Raw genomic sequence first — 15,628 nt, forward strand, 5'->3', positions numbered from 1 at the left:
CACTGCAGGGTCTGAAGCCAAGACTGAGATCTGTATGTGTATCACCTAAGACATGAGTGGGTGAGACTCCATCCAGGTCCTGTGATATATACTGTTGGATCCCACAGCTCTCAAAAAGGCACTTTTGTCCATGTGCTTAGACACTCTAGTCACATCTGTTTGACCTCATGGACTATAACCCGCCAGGTTGCTCTGTCCATGGAATTTTCCTGACAAGAATACTGGAGTGGGTTTCCATTTCCTCCTGCAGGGGATCCTCCTGACCCAGGGATTTAACCCATGTCTCCTGCATTGCAGGATTCTTTACCACTGAGTCACCAGGGAAACCCACTTTAGTCTGTAGACAGATGCTAAATTGCTATTACTGAAAGTGAAAGTCACACAGTCGTGTCTGACTCTATGCGACCCCATGGACTATACAGTGCATGGAATTCTCCAGGCCAAAATACTGGAGTGGGTAGCCTTTCCTTTATCCAGGGGATCTTCCCAACCCAGGGATCAAACCCAGGTTTCCTGCATTGCAGGCAGATTTTTTACCAGCTGAGCCACAAGGGAAGCCCAGGTATATATTCAAAGAAGGTCTTACTTGTCCATTTTGCCTTTTTGCATTTCTTTTTCTTAGGGATGGTCTTGATCACTGCCTCCTGTACAATGTCACAAACCTCCATCTATAGTTCTTCAGGCACTGCCTTACAAATAGCTGAGAAAAGAAGAGAAGTTAAAAGGAGAAAAGGAAAGATATAAACATCTGAATGCAGAGTTCCAAAGAATAGCAAGGAGAGATAAGAAAGCCTTCCTCAGTGATTAATGCAAAGAAATAGAGGAAAATAATAGAATGGGAAGGACTAGAGATCTCTTCAAGAAAATTAGAGATACAAAGGACACATTTCATGCAAAGCTGGGCACAATAAAAGACAGAAATGGTATGGACCTAACAGAAGCAGAAGATATTAAGAAAGGTGTCAAGAATACACCGACCTATACAAAAAAGATCTCCATGACCCAGATAACCAGGATGGTGTGATCACTCACCTAGAGCCAGACATCCTGGAATGTCAAGTCAGGTGGGCTTAGGAAGCATTACTACAAACAAAGCTAGTGGAGGTGATAGAATTCCAGCTAAGCTATTTCAAATCCTAAAAGATGATGCTGTAAAAGTGCTGCACTCAATATGCCAGCATATCTGGAAAACTCACCAGTGGCCACAGGACTGGAAAAGGTCAGTTTTTATTCCAATTGCAAAGAAAGGCAATGCCAAAGAATGTTCAAACTATCACACAATTGCACTCATCTCACACCCTAGCAAAGTAATGCTCAAAATTCTCCAAGTGAGGCTTCAAAGTACGTGAACCAAGAACTTCCAGATGTGCAAGCTGGGTTTAGAAAAGGCAGGAGAGAGAGAGAAGTCGCTCAGTCATGTCAGACTCTTTGAGACCCCATGGACTGTAGCCTACCAGGCTCCTCCGTCCATGGGATTTTTTAGGCAAGAGTACTGGAGTGGGTTGCCACTTCCTTCTCCAGGGAATCTTCCTAACCCAGGGATCAAACCCAGGTCTCCTGCATTGCAGGAAGACGATTTACCATCTGAGCCACAAGGGAAACCTCTTAGAAGGCAGAAACCTCTTGGAAAGGCAGAAGAACCAGAGATCAAATTGCCAACATTTGTTGGATCATCAAAAAAGCAAGAGAGTTCCAGAAAAACATCTACTTCTGTTTTACTGACTAGGCCAAAGCCTTTGACTGTGCAGATCATAACAAACTGTGGAAAATTTTTAAAGAGATGGGAATACCAGAACACCTTACCTGCCTCCTGAGAAATCTGCATGCAGGTCAAGAAGCAACAGTTAGAACCAGTCACGGAACAGCAGACTGGTTCCAAATTGGGAAATGAGTATGTCACGGCTGTATACTGTCACCCTGCTTATTTAACTGATATGCAGAGTACATCATGAGAAATGCCAGGCTGGATGAAGTACAAGCTGGATACAAGACTGCCTGGAGTAATATCAATAACCTCAGATATGCAGATGCCACCACCTTTATGGCAGAAAGCAAAGAGGAACTGAAGAGCCTCTTGATGAAAGTGAAAGAGGAGAGTAAAAAAGCTGGCATAAAACTCAGCATTCAAAAAGCGAAGATCATGGCATCAAGTCCCATCACTTCATGGCAAATAGATGGGGAAACAATGGAAAGATTGACAGACTTTATTTTCTTGAGCTCTAAAATCACTGCAGATGGTGACTGCAGCCATGAAATTAAAAGACGCTTGCTCCTTGGAAGAAAAGCTATCACAAACCTAGACAGCATATTAAAAAGCAGAGACATTACTTTGCTGACAAAAATCCATCTAGTCAAAGCTATGGTTTTTCCAGTAGTCATGTATGGATGTGAGAGATGGACCATAAAGAAGGCTGAGTGCCGAAGAATAGATGTTTTTGTACTGTGGTGTTACAGAAGACTCTTGAGAGTCCCTTGGACTGCAAGGAAATCAAACCAGGCAATTCTAAAGGAAATCAGTCCTGAATATTCATTGGAAGGATTGATGCTGAAGCTGAAGCTCCAATACTTTGGCCACCTGATGTGAAGAACTGACTCATTTGAAAAGACCCTCATGCTGGGTAAGATTGAAGCAGGAGGAGAAGGGGACAACAGAGGATGAGATGGTTGGATCGCATCACCAACTCGATGGACATGAGTTTGAACAAGCTCCAGGAGTTGGTGATGGACGGGGAAGCCTGGCCTGCTGCAGTCCATGGAGTCTCAAAGAGTCGGACATGACTGAGTGACTGAACAGAACTGAACTGATTTGTGCATGTTGCTAACAACACTTCTAGCAATAAGTTCTTAAATATAGAAAGCATGATCCATGGAAGAAAAACCTGTGATGTAGGACTTTATTAAAATTAAAAACTTTTCCCTGAAAAAATTTTTTAAGATAATGATAAACCAAACCAGGGACTGGGAATAAATCTCTTTAAAATACATATATAATAAAGGACTGATATCTAAAATATTCAAGAAATTCCTAAAACAATAAAAAAATAAACATCCATTTTAAACGGGCAAAAAGTCTGATTAGACACCCATTGTATTTTAATGACTCTAAAGTTGATTTTACAAACTGAGGACAAGAGACCAAATATTATGACAAAAGATGCTCCAATTGTTCTTATCACTCAGGAAATTAACAGGGTTTTGGGACCTGTGAGCTAGGAACCATGGATGAAGACCAAATATACATGAGAAATAGATTTTGATCATCTTAATAACAAATATATCACAGATCCTTTATAGAAAAACAGTAAAAAATGTTAAAAAATATAGCATATTACTAGAACCTCATTCAATCACTAATAACCATCCAGTCCATTATCAAATCTTAAGAAAATGTCCCCCAGTGCAAGGTCACTCAGGTTTGCAGGCTTCTATTCAATCCTGTCAGGTTCCAAAAGCAGAAGTGGTATCAGCAATATACAGGTAAACCATTTCAGGCATTCAGCATAATTGAGCCGAGAGACAAAAGAGATCTTTTGCTCTGGGCCTCTTTTGAGATGCTCATGTAATACTGAATTTCTCTGATTACATAACCCATTTATTCATTTTCTAACCCTCAGTTACTAGTATTTTTCATTCTCTTCACTGAAACCCAAACTTCTCCATCTTTGGAAAGGATGTTAGGTTCAGTCACTGTACTAGTATAAATGGTAGGCAGCAATACTAGTCTAGCAAGTCCTACTCCCTCAGTTCACTTTTAGTCAGATAAAGTAGGGCTACACATGAGCAGAAGTTACATAGGTGAGCTATCAATAGGCAGTATAGCTGTATTCACTGTTAACCCTAATTTTACTAGATTGGGTGAAGGCATATCCTTCTAATATCCTTAGGAATTCTGACAAAAGGCAAACATTTTCTTGTTTAGGAATCTTCCCTGTTTCAGGCCCTTGTAGTTGCAGCCCTGGTCCTGAAACCATTGTAATAAGTAGTGCAGAAAAGAAGAAGGTGAGGTGATATGGAGAAGAGAGAATACCAGTATTTTCCCTACTCCCTATTCCCTGGATCCACCAGAAAAAAACACAAATCTATCCTGTGGGAACATTCTTTTAGCCCCACTCATATTCAAGTTGAGAATGAGTACATACTTGAAAAGGGACATAAGCCAGCCCTTCATGCCTTTACCCAGCCCCCACCCACACATTTTAAATAACCAATATTTTAATAGCCCATTTCAATTCTCTATCAAACTGTGACTCTAAAGAGGTTATTTTTTTTCTTACCATTGATGGACATCATGTGATGTAAAGTCTGTATGTTCCTTCATCTAAAGAAGTGATGCTCAACTGTCCAAACTTGTGCAACATCTTTTCTTATAGTACTTTGAGCATTTGCCATCTACCACTGGGTAGGCAAAACCCAGTAAAGAGTCAATATCTAGTCCCGCATTCCTATCAAGACTCATTTGTAGCCCCCAGGGCTACCAGCATTAGTCTGACTATAATTAGTCTGTCAACTATAATCAGGGCCTCCCCCCACCCCCAGTGAATCTGCCACATAGCCATCTGCAGTCTGTCTCTTTTGCTGGCATACAGAGCAGTTCTCATTGGCATTGCCTCAGGTGGTGTAAGAGAAATATATCTGGATTCAGCCCATCTTTGCCTTGCTGCCCTTCCCCCATGTCCACTCATTTCATGGACTCAGGTGGCAAACTCAAGGAAGCACACCAAAAGGTCCACTTGGTGGTTCCAATCACCTTCTGAACCTTGGAAGGGGGTTCTTCTGATGAGCATCAATATGTCCTACTTTAATGTACCCCCTTAAATTCCCAGTGATTTCCATGGAGCTGTGCCCTATATGGTCATCCCTTTAATAGTCCAGTTTTCCATTGCCTATCTACCTGACCATATGGCCAGGCCATGGGTTACTGCCCAAGTTTAGGTAAAAACCCAAACATAAGGGCTTTTGCCATTTCTCAATTCCAGCACTGCTAGGAAAACGGCATGCAATTCAGCACACCAGGCTGATCTATTTTTACCTTCTTCAATCAGGAGTGCTGGCCTCCCAAACACTTCTAAAATATTATCCATTTCCCATGAAACTGGCCATCCACAAGTTGAGCGCTTTGTTGGTCAGTTAAGGGCTCTTTATATGGCACTGTACACATTACAACAGAATCCAGCAGCACCTTACAGTTTCAGAGTCAGCCCTTAGTGAAAAGAGGCCCCCTGCTCTCAGGAGTACCTCATCCTTGCATCACTCATGCAGCTTGTTCTTTTACCAACCATTTTCATTTTACTGTGGAACTCCTCTGGGTACTGCCAGTCCCATTATCCTAGACATTATGGCTATTTCAAGTTTCAAGATCACTTTATGCCCTTCAGTCAGTCATGAGGGTAGCTTCAATTCATCTGATTGCAAGGTAGTAAAATGCCCCTCAAATGGAAATCTTCTAGTCCAAAGTGCCAGTAATTGTCGCTGTGAGGCTCACAGACTCTTGCCATAAGCCCCAGTCAGGAAGGAAATGGCAACCTTTTTCCAGGATTCTTGCCTGGGAAATCCTATGGACAGAGGAACCTGGTGAACTATAGTCCATGGGGTTGCAAAAGTGTCAGACACAACTTATATGCCTCACATAGGGCTAATACACAGCCTACCAACACCTCAGCCTCTATTCTACACTGTTTTGGCTCAGGCAATCTTACTGGTTCCCATTTAGCATGACCGATTAACACTGCTTGAAGGGTGGATTTACCTGCCTCCTGTTTTACACTACTAGGTATGGGAAATATTCATCAGTCAGATACAATGTCCATCCCCATAATACAATCAAGTAAAAAGGGGAAAAAAAAGATGCAATCACTTCACATGAAACCTGTTAAAATATATCAGTTCTCCTACAAACTTTTACCTTAACTTCATCAACCCTTACTAGCCTCCATTAGGACTTCATCAATGGGTTTTGGTTTTACAATACTATGTAAGGGAAGCGTTCCCCCAGTCAGACATAATTTCCGTTCCTAAAAAAGATTTGGGTAACATTCCAACTTTCATAATTTAATTAACCTTTACACTTATATGTTCTCTAAATTTAACTGCAGCCTGAGTCAAGGTTTCATCAATGGATTTTGGTACCAGTTTGTAGACTCCTGTATCAAGGAGTCTTGGAATCTTTTCTCCACCATCTGACTATTTTATCCAAGCTTATGCAAAAGACTTTAGATCCTTAGCAAGAGCCAAGGGACTCTATAAGTCATAAAGTCTTATATATAAGACATATAAAATGTTATATGTCTTAAATCTTATATGAGATTTGTCCATCTTATATTGATTGTCTTACTATTGCCCTAAGTGATTGGTCAGATTTCTCATTGTAATTTCTGTTTTCTGGCTTTCAAATTTTCTCAAAATTGTGGTAAACAGAGCTGACTTATCTGGGGCTATTTAATGCTGGGGGGTCAGTAAGTCCATTGGTAGTGCTGTATTAAAATCTCTGTCATTCCACTCCTTAATTACTATCTAAAGATTTCTATTCTGCTAGGATGAGTTCCATGAATCTTGCTTCTTCGCTCCACTCCTATCTTATTCCTTAACTTATTCTCTTCTCTGCCTTCTCCATTCTCTTGTTAATAACTTAATATTTTTACTAGCATCAATAAGACCATGAGAAGAAGCTGAGACAGTAAATTTCATAAGGCTTTTTGAACTGTCCCTCAGTTTTGTGGCAGTAAGGTTACAATAGAGTATCCATACAAAAGGAGCACTTTAACATAGCATCTACCAAGACTGGGTAACAAGTATATTCATTGGGTGAATATCCTGGTATTCATAAAGCCAGTCCCACAAGGTTTGCATACAAAACATATCAGCTGCTTCATCTGGGGTAATCCAGTTTCCATTCATACAGAAAGATGGGCAGTCCTCTTCTCAGGGTAAACAGACCTTACAGTGACTTTTATCCCATCTACCAGGCTAGTTGTTCCTTCAGGAATAACTTCCTGTGTGTCTGGATCACATATAGCCATCTGTGATTGTTCTATAGTGATCTGTGTGTCCTGTGCCAACCCAAACATGCTCTTTCATTCTGCAGCATTCAAAACCAAAGACACAGCTCCTAAATTAGTCGCTCTCACAATACTTTTCAGTAAAGGTTCCTCAGGAGACTGATGATATTGATCTACAAAATAAAACAACTCCTTCACACTAATGTCCCCTGGTTTCAACAGTGTTTTGGTTTTGCCCTCCCCCTACAATGACTACCTTCCTAGTAACTAGAGGTTTTAGAGGTACTTTCTGTTGCCTCTGCATAATTTCTACTTTGGGGTGGAGGCAGCTGTGAGGCTAGTGACTGAAGATCAGACTCACTGAAATCTGAGCTTGGTCTAACATCAGGGTCTGATCTAACACTCTCTTTTACTTTAGCTATTAACAGATAATTACCAAGATTGTATATTTACCTTTTTTCTTATTAGTCTGCACTTCCTTATTCATCTAGTGAGACAACTCCCCAGGAGTTGGATCTGATGAAATAAAATTCTAATTTTATGGCAAGACAAGAAAATGTAAACATAAAATTTTTCTCTGACCATTTGGGCCTCCTCCCTTCCCTTTAGTGTGTATTGTGCATCTGCACTAATCAGATCTCTCTAGGATATAACCTTCCTTCTTAACCTTGTAAGGAGTCATGGTGACCCACTCACTACTCACTTTGTACTTGCAGACCTGGATTGTATCAATATGTCAGCTGACATATAATCCTTTGTCTCAAAAACTATACAACTGTGCTTTGACCTCTAACAAATGGGACAGTCTTCAGAACTTTCTGCAAGTCTGCCTCCATAGTTATAATCCTCAGGTTGCTTCTGAAAGTCTGCCACCGTAGTTATAATCCTCAGGTTGCTTCTGAAAGTCTGCCTCCATAGTTATAATCCTCAGGTTGCATAAATAAAATTTTCATGCCTTTCTTAGATTGACTACTAATTTCTCATCAACAGATCCATCCCTAAATTCCATTGGCAACTTTTACCCTTCGTATCAGACTATAGCACAGCTGTTGCTCAATACCATGTATGATCACGAATCAAAGGTTCCTCATCCCCCACCTTTTCATCCTTTCTTTTCCCAAACTACATGTTTACGTGATCCAGGGCTTTCTAACAAATCCCACTTCTCTGATACTAACTAAAGTAGTTCTGAACCCATTTCCAATGTGTATGTGTCAGAAGGTGGGGAGGGGGAGGTGGTTTCCTATACCAACAAGTAATTCTCGAATGTCAGCAAGGTGTCCTACAAGTAAACTTAATTATGATACTATCTATCCAGAGATAGCATCAGATTCCACAGGTTAGGGACCCAGTCCCATAAGACTGCCTTCACTTCAAATGTCAATTTCAAGCCAAGGTTGTTACCTGTACTTATGACCAACTGGCTATAAATCAAAGGTTCCTATGGCCTCCTCCTTGGTTTTAATTAATTTTCTAGAGTGACCTACAGAATTCAGAGAAACACTTTACCTACCAGATTACTAGTTTATTATCAAAGGATGTAATTCAGAAACAGCCAGCTGGATTACATAGGACAAGGTATGGGGAATGGGTGCAGAGCTTCCATGCTCTCTTGTAGTGCTCCACTCTCCCAGAATCTTCATGTGTTCTCCAAGTCTGAAGCTCTCCAAATCCCATCCTTTTGGGTGTTTATCGAGGCTTCATTACATGGGCATGATTGATTAAATCATTGGCTACTGGTGGTTGATTCAACTTCTACATTCTCTCCCTTCCCAGGAAGTAATAGGAGGGGTTTGGACTGAATATTACAACTTCTAATCACAGGGTTGGTTCCTCTGGCAATGGGTCACTATCTCTGGTGCTTTCCAAAAGTCATCTCATTAACATAAACCTAGTTGTGGTGGAAAAAGGCAGGGAAGCCTGGCATCCTGCAGTCCATGGGGTCCCAAAGAGTCAGACACAACTTAGCAACTGAACAACAAATGAATAACAAAACATGTATTTCACCATAATGGCTCTGAAGTGGATTTCAGGAACTGAGGATAAGAGACCAAACATTATCACAAAAGGTGTTCTCATTGCTCTTTTCCAGGAAATTTCAAGGGTTTCAGGAGCTGTGAGCCAGGGACAGTAGATGGAGACCAAATATATATGAGAAACATATCTTGGTCATCTGAATGACCAATTATATTCCTTATAAATCACAATACCACACAAAGCTTACTACAGTAACTGCAGCAATCTCAACAGTATGGTACTGGCATAAAGATAGAAACACAAATCAGTGAAACAGAATAAAGAGCCAAGAAATAATCCCTTGCATATATGTGGCCAAATGAGTTTTGACAAGGGTACCAAAACCATTCAATGGGGAATGAACATTCTTTTCAAGAAATGGTGTTGGGAAAACTGGATACCCACATGCGAAAGAATGGATTTGGAGCTTTATCTCATACCACATGTGAGAGTGAAAGTGTTAGTCACTCAGTCGTGTCTGTCCACCAGGCTCCTCTGTCCATGGAATTCTCCAGGCAAGAATACTGGACTGGGTAGCCATTCCCCTCTCCAGGGGCTCTTCCTGAGCCAGGGATCAAACCCAGGTCTCTCACAGTGCAGGCAGATTGTTCAACATCTGAGCCACCAGGGAAGCCCCATACCACGTACTAAAATTAATTCAAAGTGGATCAATGACCAACTCAAGAGCTAAAACGTTGAAACTCTTAGAAGAAAATATAGGGAAGAACTTAATGACATTGAGTTTGGCAATGATTTCTTGGATAGAACACCAAAACATAAGAAAAAATAAACTGGACTTTGTCAAAATTAAAGGCTTAGGTGTATCAAAAGATCCTTTCGAGACAGTGAAAAGGCAAGCCATAGAATGGGATAAAATACTTGCAAATCATATATATAATAAGGGGTTAATATCAAGAATATTTAAAGGACTCCTAAAAGTCAACAACAATAACAAAACAGACCAAACATCCCTATTTTTAAGAGTTTATTTTTAAGGGCAAAGTGAAGTGAAAGTGAAAGTTGCTCAGTCGTGTCCGACTCTGCAACCCCGTGGACTACACAGTCTATGGAATTCTCCAGGCCAGAATACTGGAGTGCATAGCCTTTCCCTTCTCCAGGGGATCTTCCCAACCCAGGGATCAAGCCCAGGTCTCCTGCATTGCAGGCGGACTCTTTACCAGCTGAGCCACAAGGGAAGCCCAAGAATACTGGATTGGGTAGCCTATGCCTCCTCCAGCAGATCTTTCCCACCCAGGAATCAAACCGGGGTCTCCTGCACTGCAGGCAGATTCTTTACCAACTGAGCTATGAAGGAAGCCCTCATTAAGGGCAAAGGCCTCAAATAGACTTTTTTTTCAAAGATATGCAAATAGCCCAATAAGCACATGAAAAGATGCACAACATCACTGGTCATTAGGGAAATACAAAGCGAAACCACAAGATACCACTTCATACACATTAAGATGGGTACTATACAGAAAAATAACAAATGCTGGCAAGGATGTGGAGAAATTGATACCCATGTGCATTGCTGATGAGAATGAAAAATGATGTAGCCACTGTGGAAAACAGTATGTGAGTTCTTCAAAAAAATTAAACACAGAATTACCATATGATGTATCAATTCCACTTCTAGTTATTTAACCAAAATAACTGAAAGCAAAGACTGAATCAGATATTTGTGCCACCAATGTTCTTAGCATTATTCACAGCAGCCAAAAATTGGAAACAACCAAAATGTCCATTGACAGATGAATGGATAAACAAAATGTGGTATATACCAGCAACGAACTATTATTCAGCTGAGCTGTAAAAAGAAATAAAATTTTGATACATGCTACAAGGATGAACTTTGAAAATATATGAAGCAGCCAGACACAAATAATAAATATTGCATGATTTGTTCACCTACTGCACCATGATACCCCCCACCTTCCTCCCCTCTGGAAACCATAAGTTTGCTCTCTGTAAGTCTGTTTATGTTTTCTAGTTTTTGTTGTTGTTTTTTTTTTTTTTCCATCTGCACAGATTATGGGATTTCAGTTCCCAACCAGGAATTTAACCTGGGCCATATCAGTGAAAGCCCAGAATCCTAATCACTAGGGTAGCAGAGAACTCCCTCTGTTTCCGTTTTGTTTCTTTCGTCTTTTAGACTCCACATATAAGTGAGCTCATATGGTACTTGTCTTTCTCTGACTTATTTCACCTAGCAAACCATCAGCAAAATGAAAGAACAAGATATGGAATAGGAGAAAATAATTGTAAATGATATATCTGATAAGGGGTTTATATCCAAATTATTAAAAAATCACATAATTCAATATGAAAAGAAAAATGAACAATCAGATTAAAAAACGGGCACAGAACCTGAATGGACATTTCTCTAAAGGACATACAAAAGGCCAATCGACACATGAGAAGATGCTCAACATCACTAATCATCAGGGAAATGCAAATTTAAACCACAATGTGATATTACCTCATACCTGTTAGAATGTCTGTTATCAAAAAGACAAGAAGTAACATGTTGGCAAGGATGTGGAAAAAAGGGAACCCTTTTGCACCTGCTGGTGGGAATATAAACTGGTGCAGCCACTATGGAAAACAGTTGCTCAAAAAATCAAAAATAGAACTGGCATACCATCAAGCAACCCCACTTCTGATAATTTAACTGAAGAACACAACACTAACTTTAAAAGATATATGCACCCTATATTCACTGCGGCATTATTTACATTAACCAAAATTTGGAAACAACCTAGATGTCCATCAACAGATGAATGGAAAAAGAAGATACACACACACACACACACACACACACACACAGATTACTCAGCCTTAAAAAAGAATGAAATTGACAGAAAACAGCAAAATTCTGTAAAGCAATTATCCTTCAGTAAAAAATAAATTAATTAAAAAAAAGAATGAAATCGTGCCATTTGTCACAACATGGATAAATTTATACTGTATTTTAAAAGCCAAATGCATAAACTATAACTAAAAATCTGTACTAATGGACATATGTATAAAGATCTAATTTGTGACAATAACATAAAGAGGGAAATTGAGCAGTAAGGGCAGACTTTTACTCTTGAAACTAAGCTGATATTAATTCAAACTTGGGTGTTACGTAATTAAGACATGGTACACTCGGCTTCCCTGGTAGCTTAGGCAGTAAAAAATTTGCCTGAAATGCAGGAGACCTGGGTTTGATCCTTGGTCGGGAAGATTCCCTGGAGAAGGGAACTGCAATCCACTCCAGTATTCTTGCCTGGAGAACACTGGACATGGACAGAGGAGCCTGGTGCGCTACAGTCCATAGGGTCCCAAACAGTCAGACATGGCTGAGCAACTAACACACACACTAGAGAAACTGCCAAATTGTTTTGTATGTTGGCTGCAACTTTTTACATTTCCACCAGCAGGTTCAAGGGTTCCAAACTTTTTACATCCTTGCCAACACTATTATCCATTTTTTAAAGAATTATAGCCATCCAGTGGGTGTGAAATGCTTTCACTGTGGTTTTGATTTGCAATTCTCTAAAGATGTTGGGCATATTTTCATGTGTTTATTGGACATTTACATATCTTCTTTGAAAACATGTCTAATCAAATCCTTTGCCATTTTAAATGCTTTTTATTTGTCTTTATTGGGTGGCAAGAGTTCATTATATATTCTGGATACAAGTTCCATATCATATATATGATTTGCAAGTATTTTCTCCTATCCTATGAGTTGTCTTTCTAATTTACCAATAGCATCATTTGAAGCATGTTGCTAATTTTAAAGCCAAACTAAATAAGTTTCATGGTTTTGCTCTGAGAAGTGTTTAAGGAAAATACTTCTTATTCATTATATTATTCATCAAATCCTGTTACTGATGTAGTGGAGTCAACACTTAAGTTACTCAAGATATCCATGTCACTGGTTTATTAAATCATTGTAACTCTTAGGATATTCTGGTAGATTGAGCTCTGGGGACAAAGATGCCAGAACAAAGCTATTTCAGGGAAGTTTGATTAACCAAAAATGATTTTTTGCTTCAATCACAATAGAAACTTATATGTATATGCTTTAAGTTATGACTGGTAAAAAAAAAAAAAAAAGCTGATATGTTACAGTTCCTATAATAAAAAGGCTGACTTCATTTTTTTAACTTTGACTACTTGATAGGTTTTAAGCCTCACCCCTCCCTCTCCTCTGCTCCACATATGAATAAGTTGATATCTTCCCCCTCTGCCCCACATCTGGGCAAGCTAATCAGAAAGCCAAGGTGCTCCCTCCTTAGGCACTGGCAAAAGTTCAAACCATCTGCAGGACCCTCAATCTGAACCCATCTCTTAGCTACCATAAAACCCAAAGGTCATTTTCTTGTCCTATTCTCTTAAGCCATTTTCAGACCTGCCTGGGAGCTACCCTGCTCTGCCCAGAAAGCCTCATTATTGAGTAATAACTTTTTATACTGTCTTGGTGTGTATACATGTGTGACATTATCAATACCAGCATCTGAACAAAATCTAGAGTGATAATGTATTTCATCTCTGAGGGGTGGCCACAACAGTCCCCAAAAAGAAAATATTTTTTTCCTGTACAATGGAGCCATGTTTCTTGCAGAATGAAGAGAGAGAGGGAATTAATTGTGTTGTTCATCTAGGCTATCTTTGGGAATTTTAATATTATATTTTGAAACTTTACTACATATATAATAACATTAATGGATTTATGTAAATCATAAAAGTTCCTACCACTGTTCTTGGTATACCAGAAAAATCACATTACTTTAACAGGAATCTCAAATGGAAAAGGTACAACCTTTGAGTCATTTCCTTTGGTTTTTTATCCACTTAAGATTTATATACCAAGGGATGACAGCAACAGAAGTTTTTGTTTTTCATATCAGACTGGTTTTGACTCAGAAGAAATAATCTGTTATGAAAACTGAAGGATGAGTGTGCCTCTTCTCTAAAAGCTTTTTTGTGCTTGATCACTGGTTCACTGAGGGAAGAACTGTTAGTTGTGGACCAGGATTTCTCACCTAAGGTGTTTCAGAGAACCTGAAGTACCCTGTAGGTTGAATGCAGGTCATGTAGTGGCATATAATGCAGATAGTGGAAAGATCATGAAGGATATTGTGCCTTGAAAGCCTTGCTAGGGAATCTGGTGATATGTAGATGGATTTCCTCTGAAAGTCCCTCTTTTAAAATTAAGGGCACAGCAAAGGGTCAGTAGATGCTAATGATCCAGTTGCGTTGTAGGAAGAGTTCTTGTTTTACTTAATGACAGGGAAGATGAGAAATCTACACTGAGTTTTACCCCCAGCCAGCAACATACTGAGATAAGTAGTATCTGGATCAGCTCTGATACTACATGGGTTTGCTTGAATTATTTTTCCAGGAAAGGAGATGAAACAAGAGACGAGCAATGAACAATTTGGAAACTGATTCTGCCTTCCATAATTCCCACCCAAGGAGAAACCATCAGCTTCTTCCTTTGATACACCTATACACCCTACACTCACCCTTCTCTTTAGCTGATGGAAAATTCTACACCTATCAACTGTTTTAAGTGTGTGCTCCATAGAGCATTTGAGACACAGAATACTTCCAAAGGGTCTGGTCCAACAGTTCTGTGAAGATCCCCAATTCTGAAGGCAGCACCCACAGATGGAACTCCATGCTATGGGAGTTCTGTGAATTAAAAACAAGTTATAAAGAACTTCAAATATCATCTACTGTATGTTGCAAAAAGCCAGCCTGCATTTTTTCACCCTTAATGCACATATGTGGCTGTCCTTCATTTCAACTCCTAGATATACAGAAGATAGATTCAGATTTGACCTTAATAGAAACTAAAGATAATTGCTAAAACTAGGGGCGCATGACATCTTGTAGAGATTTTTCAGTTTAAGCCTTCCCCTCAAACACATAAAAAGTAAGGAGAGAGAGAAAATTCAATAGGAAGACCAGTATTTGTACACTGCATTTTCCAATACTCAATTTTCCAATGCTGGCAGTTAAGGAAAGAGGATGATAACAGCAAAGGAGATAAAAGGTAGGAGAGGCAAAGGGACCCGAGATCCCAATCTAAACTCTGGCATTCTATGCCACAAACTCTTAACCAGAACCTAGGTTCTGTTAGGTATAAACAGGAGGAGCTGAGGTAGTATGGACAACATGGCTTCAGCTCTGTAAACTGTACAAATAAATAAAATAGTGGGATGAGGGGAATTAATTTCTTCCTAACCACACACTCCTAAAGGACTTTGGTACCCTGTGGCTGTCTCATAGAGCTGAGCTCTGATCAAAAGGGATCAGCACAAACAGGGCACTGTCATCAAGCATAGGTGTAAATCACCAAGTCCAAAGCATTGGTCAGCAAATAAAAGCAAATATGAGAACAGTCATAAAGATGGGGCAAATGAGATTATCCATGAAGCAATTTCTGTGGTTAGACCTTAGAAAGGCACTCCTCTGAGACCCAGGAATACAGGGGGAGGGAGCCTCAGATGAAGCAGTAAACTTGGTACCCCAAAGATGAGCACCTGAATGTTGAGGACACAATGAGACTGGGTCCTTTTAGAACCACACTAACATGGCTTTGCTAGTTGGGGATGAGA

The 15,628-nt window shown here is 39.8% G+C and overlaps 2 protein-coding genes across 2 annotated transcripts in view; both read right to left on the reverse strand.

Moving 5' to 3' along the window:
* The window catches only part of GPRASP3 (G protein-coupled receptor associated sorting protein family member 3), a 107,455-nt gene that overhangs the window by 86,883 nt on the left and 4,944 nt on the right, over nt 1-15,628 (reverse strand). The gene's annotated exons all lie outside the window — the stretch shown is intronic.
* The window catches only part of GPRASP2 (G protein-coupled receptor associated sorting protein 2), an 84,498-nt gene that overhangs the window by 63,810 nt on the left and 5,060 nt on the right, over nt 1-15,628 (reverse strand). The window lies entirely within an intron of this gene.

The sequence above is a fragment of the Bos javanicus genome, chromosome X, assembly GCF_032452875.1.
Source record: "Bos javanicus breed banteng chromosome X, ARS-OSU_banteng_1.0, whole genome shotgun sequence".
Classification (NCBI taxonomy): domain Eukaryota; kingdom Metazoa; phylum Chordata; class Mammalia; order Artiodactyla; family Bovidae; genus Bos; species Bos javanicus.